The sequence below is a fragment of the Erinaceus europaeus genome, chromosome 2 (genome assembly GCF_950295315.1).
Source record: "Erinaceus europaeus chromosome 2, mEriEur2.1, whole genome shotgun sequence".
NCBI lineage: Eukaryota > Metazoa > Chordata > Mammalia > Eulipotyphla > Erinaceidae > Erinaceus > Erinaceus europaeus.
Window position 1 is genome coordinate 168,453,695 of NC_080163.1, and position 10,913 is coordinate 168,464,607.

A 10,913-nucleotide genomic window follows, 5' to 3' on the forward strand; every position below is an offset into this window, starting at 1 on the left:
CGCTCCTGGAGGCCATTTTTGCCCTTTTTGTTGCCCTAGTTGTTGCAGCCTCATTGCGGTTATTATTGCCATTGTTGACATTGCTTTGTTCTTGGATAGGACAGAGAGAAATGGAGAGAGGAGGGGAAGACAGAGAGAGGGGGAGAGAAGGATAGACACCTGCAGACCTACAACACCGCCTGTGAAGCGACTCCCCTGCAGGTGGGGGGCCGGGGGCTCGAACCAGGATACTTACGCCAGTCCCTGCGCTTTGCGCCACGTGCGCTTAACCCACTGCGCCACCGCCTGACCCCCTCCTCTCCTCATTTCTGTCTGTCCTATCCAACAATGATGACATCAGTAACAACAACAACTACAACAGGGGATTTGGTTGGTAGTGCAGCAGGTTAAGCAGAAGTGCGCAAGCAGAAGGATCACCATGTGGATCCCGGCTTCAGTCCCCAGCTCCCCACCTGCAGGGGAGTCGCTTCACAGGCAGTGAAGCAGGTCTGCAGGTGTCTATCTTTCTCTCCCCCTCTCTGTCTTCCCCTCCTCTCTCCATTTCTCTCTGTCCCACCCAACAAAACAACAATAACTACAACAACAACAACAAAAAAAAGGCAACAAAACCGAATAAATAGATATTTAAAAATAAAATCTTAACAACAATAAAACAAGGGCAACAAAAGGGAATAAATAATTTTTTTTAAAAAGCGGGGAAAAAGGGAACTGAGCAGTAGCGCAGCCAGTTAAGCCAAGTGGGGCAAAAACGCAAGGCCTTCTGAAGGATCACAGTTCGAGCCCCCAGCTCCCTGCTTGTAGGGCAGTTGCTTCACAGGCAGTGAGGCAGATCTACAGTTGTCTTTCTCTCCCCATCTGTCTTCCCCTCCTTTCTCAATTTTTCTCTGTCCTGTCTAACAAGGATGACATCAATACTAATAATTCCAACAACAATAAAAAAGGGCAACAAAAGAGAATATATAAAAAATAATAAAAAGAAAGGCGAAACAAACACTGAAATGCCCAGCAGCATATGGCTAGCAGGCATCTCTAGGTGATACTGACAGTCACTCCAGTGAAGATGTTGTAACTAGGGCGACACAGGGGCCTTGCTGCTGTCCTGCGGTCCACTGTGGGCTCCCCGGCCCCTAAGTACTGCACAGATGGGGGCCACTGAGCTGTGCCCAGAGCCAGCATGGATGGGCCCCGCAGTATCACCAGGACCACATGCATCTGCATGAACTGGGACCGCTGCCAGGTGGCTTCTTTGCACCATGTATGCTTAACCTGTTGTGCTACCACCAGGCCCCGAAATTTGATTCCTTAATAAATCAAAGATACAGCAAGAACATTCAGTAATATTACCTTAATATCTTGGACTTCATATCCTACCCTGTGGTCAGTGACTCTCTTCTGGGTAAAATTGTAGGTCCGAATTCTTTCTGACTGGGCTCCTGTTCCAACCTGTGCAGAGATAGAAAGGAATTCACATTTTAACACAATCACTATCTTTACTACAATGGAAAAGGCACTTGTAAATTTTCTTCTAAGGATTTCTATTTCTGAAGGTCAGACACATACAATTGACAAGAGCAAGTGTAGAAGGAACTTAATTGTTTAAGACTCTTGTTATATCAGGTTTACTTATGGAGTAAGAGTGTTTCTTTTTCTTTTGCCTCCTGCACTACAAATCCACTGCTCCTGGAGGCCATCCCCCCCCCTTGCCCTTTGTTGTTCTTTTTGTTTATCATTGTTGCTGGATAGGACAGAGAAATTAAGGGTGGGGGGGGAGACAAGGAGTAGGAGAGAAATACAGACACCTGCAGACCTGCTTCACTGCTTGTGGAGTTACATCCCTGCAGGTGGGGAGCTCAAACCAGGATCCCAACCCCTAACCTTAAGCTTTGTGCCATGGGTGCTTAACCGCTGCACTACCACCCAGCCCCCAAGAGTGCTTCTTCAGTAGTTCCAGTTCCAATCAAAGCCAAATTATGAGTGGTCTGGGAGAAGGAGGCAGAGTGGATAAAGTACAGGATTCTCAGGCATGAGGTCCCAAGTTCAATCCCCAGTGCCACATATACCAGAGTAACGTGTAGATTCTCCCTGCTCCTCTCTCTCTCATTAATGAATAAATAAGATCTTTAGAACAAAAGAAAAATATCTCTGAAGATGGGTAGGTTGCACCATGGAAGAAATTAGAGTTTCTAAATTGTAGGTCCTGAGTCCAATCCCAAGCACTGCATATGCTAGAGCGCTGCTTCTGTGCCCCTCTACCCCTTTCTGTAGTTCATGAAATTAAAAATAATTAAAAAGCTATATTTTACCCACATCAGTCCGTTCTCCGCAAATTTACTAATGTGTTAACTCAAACTTCTTTCTCAAGCTGTTTCTATTCAGGATTTGTATCATAACTCTCTAAAGAGAAAATTGGTTTAAAGGTCATTTTTATGAAATTTTTATGGAAATTAAGATACTTTCAAGTTTTAAAATAAAACATATTATTACATAGATTTATTACGACTCCCTGTGGGTTCAGAAATAAATAGCTCTGCCAAGACCATACTGCAAAGCGCAAGGACCAGCAGAAGGATCCTGGTTCTGGCCCCAAGCTCCCCACCTGCAGGAAAGGTACTTCACAAGCAGTGAAGCAGGTCTGCAGGTATCTGTCTTTCTCTCCCCCTCTGTCTTCCCCTCCTCTCTCCATTTCTATCTGTCCTATCCAACAACAACAACATCAATAACTACAACAATGTTAAACAAGGGCAACTAAAAAGGGAAAATAAATTAATTCATTTAAAAAACCATACTCTAATATTTTCTACTTATAGAGTCTAAGGTCAAGGGGCAAGAAAGGGTTTTTCCCCCACTACATTTTTCGATATTTCCTAGATTTTGAATTACATATGTATGTAGTTTTATTCAAATGTGTAAGTTCTACTAAAGTGTATGTATCATTTAAATAAGCAAAGTATGTATACTCTTGTTCTCTTCAGATTGTATAAATATTTTGCCTCTTAAGTAAGCAAAGTATCATAATATTTTAAATTATAAAAAAATAAAGGCTGCCACTGTCTGGGAGGTTGTGCAGTGGATTAAGCTTTGGAGTTCTTAGGTGTGAGGTCTCAAGTTTGGTCTCCGGCATCAGATGTGTCAGAGTGATGCTGTCTCCTTCTTCCTCTCCCCTATTTCTCTCATTAATAAATAAATCTTTAGAAACAAAAGTAAAATCTGAATGGTGTTGAAAGAGAATGTGGAAGCTCAAAATACCCAGATTTTTTAGTTATTTGCAATAAACCTTGTAGCATTTTAGGAAAAGTGGGTTGCGTAACAGTAAGCATTATAGTAACTGTCACTAGTCACTTTGATTTAGATATCTTAGTTTTTCCTACTTTTGTCCTTTCCACTTTCCCTACCCTTGTTTTAGCCTGCAGTAGTGTAAGTGACAGTGCAAATGATATATTAATCCCTTGCCTGCGATGGTCTCAGATTGCAGAGGAGCATCAGTAGGTAGACTTGAAGCTAGGAATTCGGATTTCCCAACCATTACTTCTTAGCAAACCCCTTCTGGAACAGACACAGAGAGCCTAAACATTCAAGTTATTTCTTATTCTCAATGGAGTATATTTTCTATATGTCCTGAGATATTTTTACTTGGTCAAGAATAATGAAATAACATTTTTAATATAAAGTAACCTTTAAAAAGTCTTTTTTCTTTTTGTTTTGTAAGAGAGAAAGAAATAGAGATGGAAAGGGGAGATAGAGTGGAAAAAGAAAGTGAGACACATTAAGATAGTGTTTCACTGCTTGTGAAGCTACTGCCTGCAATTGGGGATCAAGGGCTTGAACATTGGTCCTCTCACACTATACATGTGCAATCACAAAATGACCTTTAAAAAAAGATGCATATATCAATGTATTTTAGTTCAACAGTTTTATACTACATAATTCTACTATTGCCAACAGTTGTTTTCTCCTTTTAAATTTAAAATGAAAAAAATGGGGTCCGGGAGGTGATGTAACCAGTGGAGTGAACATGTTACAATTCACAAGGACTAAGGTTCAAGCCCAAGATACAACCAGCTGAGGAGAAGCTTCACAAGTGGTAAGGCAGCGCTGCAGGTGTCTCTCTGTGTCTCCCCCTCTACATCTTCTGTTCCCTCTCAATTTCTATCCAGGAAATAATAAATGAATAAAATATACAGGGGGCCAGCAGTGGTGCATCTGTTTAAGCACAGAAATTTCAGTGCATAAGGAACCAGGTTCAAGTCCCTGGTCCCCAGCTGCAGGGGGTAGGGGAAGCTTCACAAGTGGTAAAGCAAGGCTGCAGGTGTTTCTCTGTCTCTCTCCTTTTCTAACTCCTCCTCTCCTCCCAATTTGTCTGTCTCGGTCCAATAATAAATAAATATATTAATATATATAAAAGAAAATTGACTTTAAAAATTTTTAAAAATGAAATAGAAAAAGTGGGAGAAAGAGCATGTGAGAAACATCACAGTACCTGCCATCATGCCTGGTGCTCCCATGTTGTGTTAGGGCTCAACACCAGGTCTGCAAGCATGGTGATGTGATGTGCACTCTACTGGGGGAGCAAGCTCTGGACCCCTTCGTTTATTTATTTTTATGGATAGAGCACCACTCAGAACTTCTGTATGTTGGGGATCAAACTTGGGGCCTCCTGCCATGTGCAGTATGCAATTTACCAATAAGCTACCTCTCAGTTCAATGCTTACAATTTTGAGATAGAGACCTAAGCACAGATCTACTATCCACTGAACTTGGCTTGCTGTATCTGTGTTGCCGTTCAGTGGTGCCAGGAATCAAGCCCAGGGACTCCCATATGTAAGGCATGAGCAGAGTGACTCTTCGAACAGTTGTTAAGTGATTCTACTAAATAAATTTTATCTGCAGTGTCCTGAGAGGTGGTACAGTGAATAAGACATTGGACTCTAAAGCATGAAGTTCTCAGTTTAATCTCTGGCACTGCATAGGTCACAGTGATGCTCTGGTTCTTCCTTTACTCCTTCTCATTAATAAATAAATCTTTTTTCCTTTCCATTTTGTTGCCCTTGTTGTTTTATAATTATTGTGGTTATTATTATTGTTGTTATTGCTGTCATTGTTTGTGGATAGGACAGACAGAAATCGAGAGAGGAGGGGAAGATAGAGAGAGGGAGAGAAAGATAAGACATCTGCAGACCTGCTTCAGCACTTATGAATCGACCCCCTGCAGGTGGGGAGCCAGGGGCTCAACCCAGGTTCCTTACACCAGTCCTTGTGATTTGCACCTCCTGCACTCAACCTCCTGCACTACCACCTGACCCCCACCTTTCTTTCTTTCTTTCATTTAAATGTATATATATATTACCTGCAGTCTTTTGGCATTTTGCTGTTGACACCTGTCTTTCTCTATAATCTTCTGGTAAAGCCTACCTCGAAGCACATGCAGAGCAATTTCTTTGTTTTTTATCTGGGAGCATTCTTGCTGGCATTCAACTACAAGCCCTGGAATATTACCAAGACCAAAGACAGATGGAACTTCCCACAAGGCAAACTAAAACAGAACTAAGATGTTTAAGACAAGAAAACATGAATCAGGAAATTACTACAAAAGATTAAGAACATTTTAGATTTAACAGGCTTTAGAAATGATACCTAAGGGAGCCAGAAGGTAGCACAGTGGGCTAAGCCCACATGGCACAAAGAGCAAGGACCATTTAGGATCCTGGTTCAAGCCCCCTGCTCCCCACCTGCAGAGGAGTCGCTTCACAGGTAGTAAAGCAGGTCTGCAGGTGTCTCTCTGTCTCTCTATTCCTCTCTATCTCCCCCTTCTCTCTCAATTTCTCTCTGTTGCTATCCAATAACAAACAAAAAAAAGATACATAGATTGCTTCATGGAAAACTGGGAATTGTTATGCAAGTACATACATAACATAACTTTTTTATTCATAAAAGAGAATGAGAGCATCATTATGGTACGTGCAATGCCAGGAATCAAACTCAGGACCAGAAGGCGGCTCAGGGGGTAAAGCACATGCTTTACGTAGCATGTGGCTGGGGGTCTGATCCTCCACACTGCAAGTGCACACCACAGGCAGGCAATGGGAGGGACTCCATGCATAGAGGAGCTGTGCTTTGCATGTCTCCCTCTCTTAAAGGATACAGAATGGAGACTGGCAGGGAGGCTTCTCAGCTGTCCCATGCAGGTGCAAGGTTCTGGGTGTGATTGATCCCCAGGCACAATATTTGAGAAAAATTTTTAAAAAGTCTTTGTATTACTTAAAAGATGTACAGTTAAGAGAACAATATTACCATGATTTTTTTCAAAAAAGCCAATCTGCAGCCCTGGAGGCTGGCACAATGGTTGGAGTTTTGGACTCAAGCATGAGGTCCTGAATTCTACCACCAGCATCACATGTTACAGACTGATGCTACAGTGTTTTCTCTCTCTCTTTATCTCTCTCTCTCTCTCTCTTTCTCCTCCCTTTCTCCCTCACTAATTAATAAATCTTTTAAAAGAGCTCCAGCATAAGTAGAAACAGGGTTCAGACAGACCTAGGATCCCACACATGCAAACCAGTCCTCTTACCACTGAACCACCTCCCAGCTTGCATTAACTGGCTCTTTAAAAGATTTTAATTATTTATATGTGTACATATATTTTATAAACTTTTTTTGAAAAATATGGTACACTTCATGAATTTGTGTGTAATCCTTGAGCAGGGGCCATGCTAATCTTATCTGTATCATGCCAATTTCAGTATATGTACTACCAAAGCTAGGACTATATTATAATCTTATTTAAAAAGTGTTAAGATATGGAGACAGTTGGAGTCGGGTGGTGGCACAGCTGGTTAAGCGCACATGGCGCAAAGCTCAAGGACCGGAGGAAAGATCACGGTTCGTGGTTAGAGCTCCTGGCTCCCCACCTGCAGGGGAGTCCCTTTAAAGGTGGTGAAGCAGGTCTGCAGGTGTCTGTCTTTCTCTCCCCCTCTGTCTTCCCCTCCTCTCTCCATTTCTCTCTGTCCTATCCAACAACAATGACATTAATAACCACAACAATGTTAAGCAAGAAGGGAAACCAAAAGGAAAAACAAATAAAAATTTAAAAAGAGTGGATAAGAATAGAAAAGAAAAAAAAAAAAAGAAAGGGAGACAATGAGACTTTGGTGACAACAACAAAAAAAATAAAATAACCTATTTATACTCTAGAATTGCAAAATGGCTAGGGCAGTGGATCTGTAGGCATTAAGTCCTGAATTCAATCCCCAGTATTGCATGTGCCATAGTCATGCTCTGCTTCTCTTTTTGGTATTAGTAAGTAACAATTTTTTTCTTTTTTTTAATTTCCTTTTTTTTTAAAACCACAGTTCCTGTCCGGTTCCTACCCAGCTCCAAGATTGGCTCCTGCCTGGCTCTGCCCAGCTCCTATTGCAGCTCCCACCTGCCAGTGCCCTGGCCGCCCTGTTGTGCGCAGGCGGACTGCAGTCCCCCCCAGGACTGTCCTCGCAGACACAAGAGCCCCAGGCGCCCCCCGCCCACCCCCCATGGCACAAGGAGCCCAGCCAGGCCCAGGCCTCCTGAAATGGGTAGGGGGTGGGGGGGCGCTGGGAGTGGCCTCCCTGGACCAGCAGTTTGCAAAGTGCCAGACCCTCAGCCCAGACCCAATCCACAGCCTGGCAAACGGCTCAACAGGGGTTCCAGCCAGCCAGCATGGGGCACAGTTCTGAAATGCATGTCTCTTCCGAGAGAGACAGAGGCAGAGAAATCACTCCAGTTCTAGAAGTGTGAGGAGACCCCCCCAACCTGGACCCACACCCCGCGCCCAGGCCTTCACCTTAGTCTGGGAACCTGGCACGCCATGTTGCCCCAGGCCAAACTCCAGGTTCAGGATTCCAAACAGCCTTCCCCCGAGGACCTCGTCGTGGGCCACACTGAGGAAGGACAGCGGGCACATTTCGGATGGGCGGGTGCGCGGAAAGTTCTCTGGGCCTGGCCACTCCCGAAGCCAAGGCAGGCTGGTGGGTTCCACCGGGGTCCCCTCCTGCCCAGGCGTTTGGGGTGGGCGGGAGGCAGTGCGCCTGGCCTCGAGCTGCCTGGGCGGGTCCTCACCCTCAGGGCGCTCGGAGCCCCAAGCATGGACATGCTGGGCGAGGCCCTGGGACCCCAGGATCCCTCTCCTGGCTGGAAGGAAAGGGAAGGCCGGCTGCCCAGACTCTCTGGTGGGGTCCCTGTGCTTGCGCTCCTAGAAGCCGAAAACAGCGGGATCTGGGGCACGCAGCCACCCTTCCAGGGTGTCCCTGTCCAGGGTGTGGGGTCTGGGGGCTCGCGCACACCTCCCCCGGGTGCGCCCCTGCCGGGGGTGCGCATGGCCCTTATCCGGGGACCGCCCTGCTCAAGGCCGCTGGGTCCTGGGGGTTGGGGGGGGGCGCAGCCACATGTTCGGGCTGTGCCTGGCCCGGGGTATGGTGTCTGTCCAGTGGCGCTGGCGCCTCTGTGGCTGTACCCCGACTTCGCCCCTCCCCCCAACCAGCACCTTCCTGGGCGGGCACGACACCAGAGCCTTCCAGGACGGGTGGCACTGGGGGCCACTTACTTGGAATTGGAGGAATGGCAGTAGATGGCCCGAGCACGATGGACATGGCCGCTGCTGTCCAGCACAGCACCGTCGTGACTCCGCAGCAGTACTTCCACGCCGGGAGCCTCTGCACAGTCGTGGCCTGGCGCTCAAGTCGCGGACCCGGGCACCAGCGCTGGGACCTATGGGTGCAACGCAACTCAACGCAATGCGGCGTGGGGGTGACGTTACGCGATGCAATGCGGCGTGGGGCTGACGTGACGTGTCGCAACGCAATGCGCTTGGGTGTGACGGGACGCGACGCTACGCAAGGCGCGTGGGGGCGACGGGGCCTCAGGGCGCGGGCCGCAGGGCTCCATGGCGCTGCGCTGGACGCAGCTGGGACAAAGAGAAGAGAAGAAGGGAAGACAGGGGGAGAGAAAGATAGACACCTGCAGACCTGCTTCACCTACTGTGAGGCCAGGCCCCTGCAGATGGGGAGCTGGGGGCTCGAACCAGGATCCTTAGGCTGTGCCACCTGCGCTAAACCCGCTGCGCTACCTCCGAACTCCCTTTTTTTTAAATGTTTTATTTATAAAAAGGAAACATTGAGTAAACCATAGGATAAGAGGGGTACAACTTCTAACAACGACGACAACAATAATAACTACAACAATAAATCAACAAGGGCAACAAAAGGGAATAAATAAATAAAATATTTTTTTTTAAAAAGAGGGGTACAACTCCACACAATTCCCACCACCAGAACTCTGTATCCCATCCCCTTCCCTGATAGCTTTCTTGTTTTTTAACCCTGGGAGTATGGACCCAAGGTCATTGTGGGATGCAGAAGACGGAAGGTCTGGCTTCTGCAATTGCTTCCCCGCTGAACATGGGCGGTGACTGGTTGATCCATACTCCCAGCCTGTCTCTCCCTTGTCCTAGTGGGCAAGGGCTCTGGGGAAGCAGAGCCCCAGGACACATTGGTGGTGTTGTCTGTCCAGGGAAGTCTGGTCAGCATTATGCTAGCATCTGGAACCTGGTGGTTGAAAAGAGTTAACATACAAAGCCGAACAAATTGTTGACCAATCATGGACCTAAGCTGGAATAGTACAGATAAAGTGTTGAGGGATTCTTAAGAAATTCTTTAATAATTTTAAAATAGGCACAGGTGGTGGTGATCTCAGTTGAGCATGCGCATAACCATGACTAAGAACCCAGGTTCAAGGCCCCAGTGCCTACCTGCTAGGGGGTGGGGTTAAGCTTGACAAGCAAGCAGAGCTGTAGGTGTTTCTCTCTCTCCATTATCTCCCTTCCTTGTATGAATTGCCTTGTTCTATCAAATCAAAATTTAATTGTAAATACAAATTCCTTAAAAATAATCTAAGCAAAGTCAGGAGGTAGCACAGTGGGTTAAGTACACCGGCTCTCAAACTGCAGAGGGTTTGCTTCACAGGCAGTGAAGCAGGTCTGCAGGTGTCTATCTTTCTCTCCCCCTCTCTGTTTTCTCCTCCTCTCTCCATTTCTCTCTGTCCTATCCAACTACAAGGACATCAATAAGAACAATAATAACGGAGGAGGGAGAGGAAGATGGCGGCCTGAGAAGTTGCTGACAGCGAGCGCTCTGACGGCATCGTCGGCAACGGTAGGATTTTCTGCCTTTAGCAGGCCAGTTAATAAGGGGTGACACCAAAGAGTGGGTACAGTTTAATTCGGGTTAAGAATTAGAGTAAAGGTGACACGGACTAGCGGGGCTCCAGAATTCCCAGGGCGCCGGGCAAGGAGAGTGCGCCGGGCATTGTCCTCCGCCCGCCCAGGAAGGCGGCTCCTCTGCCGGTTGCAGAGCGCGGCGGCAGAGACCCGGAGAGAGCACTTTAGCTCGGGGGCTTCCTCTTGGGAGAATCCAGGGTCCACCGCGACCCTGAGAGCAGATCCAAAGACTTCTTGAGTATAGCTCTCATTGGATCAAAGGATTTGGAGCTAGTTTTCATTTTTGAGAAATCCTTTAAAAAAGTCTGGAGGGGGGGGGGGTTTCCCGGAAGATGGCGGATACGGAGAAGCGGCTAGCCTTTGAGCTCCGGACACATCTCGTGTAAACAATAGGATTTTCTGCCTTTAGCAGGCCAGCCAATAAGGGGCCACAGCGGTCATACCAAGGATTTGTCTAATTAATTTGGGTTAAGAATTAGAGTAGGGGAAAAAAAAAAATTCTTTTTTCTTCCTTTTAATTTTCAAGCATACATCCTTCCCGCCGCTCCCCCCGCCCCACCATAAACAGTGCCTGGGACCAGCTACTAGCAGGATACCCCATACCACCAAACAGGGTTTTTTTTTTTTTTTTTTTTTTTTTTAAACTCACTGATACACATTTGGGAAGTTC

General features: G+C 46.5%; 1 non-coding gene across 1 annotated transcript; it reads right to left on the bottom strand.

Moving 5' to 3' along the window:
- Positions 1–6,654: 6,654 nt before the first annotated feature.
- LOC132537237 (U6 spliceosomal RNA) lies at positions 6,655–6,761 on the bottom strand. Its single transcript, XR_009548698.1, has one exon. It is a non-coding gene; the product is annotated as a U6 spliceosomal RNA (small nuclear RNA).
- Positions 6,762–10,913: the final 4,152 nt, after the last annotated feature.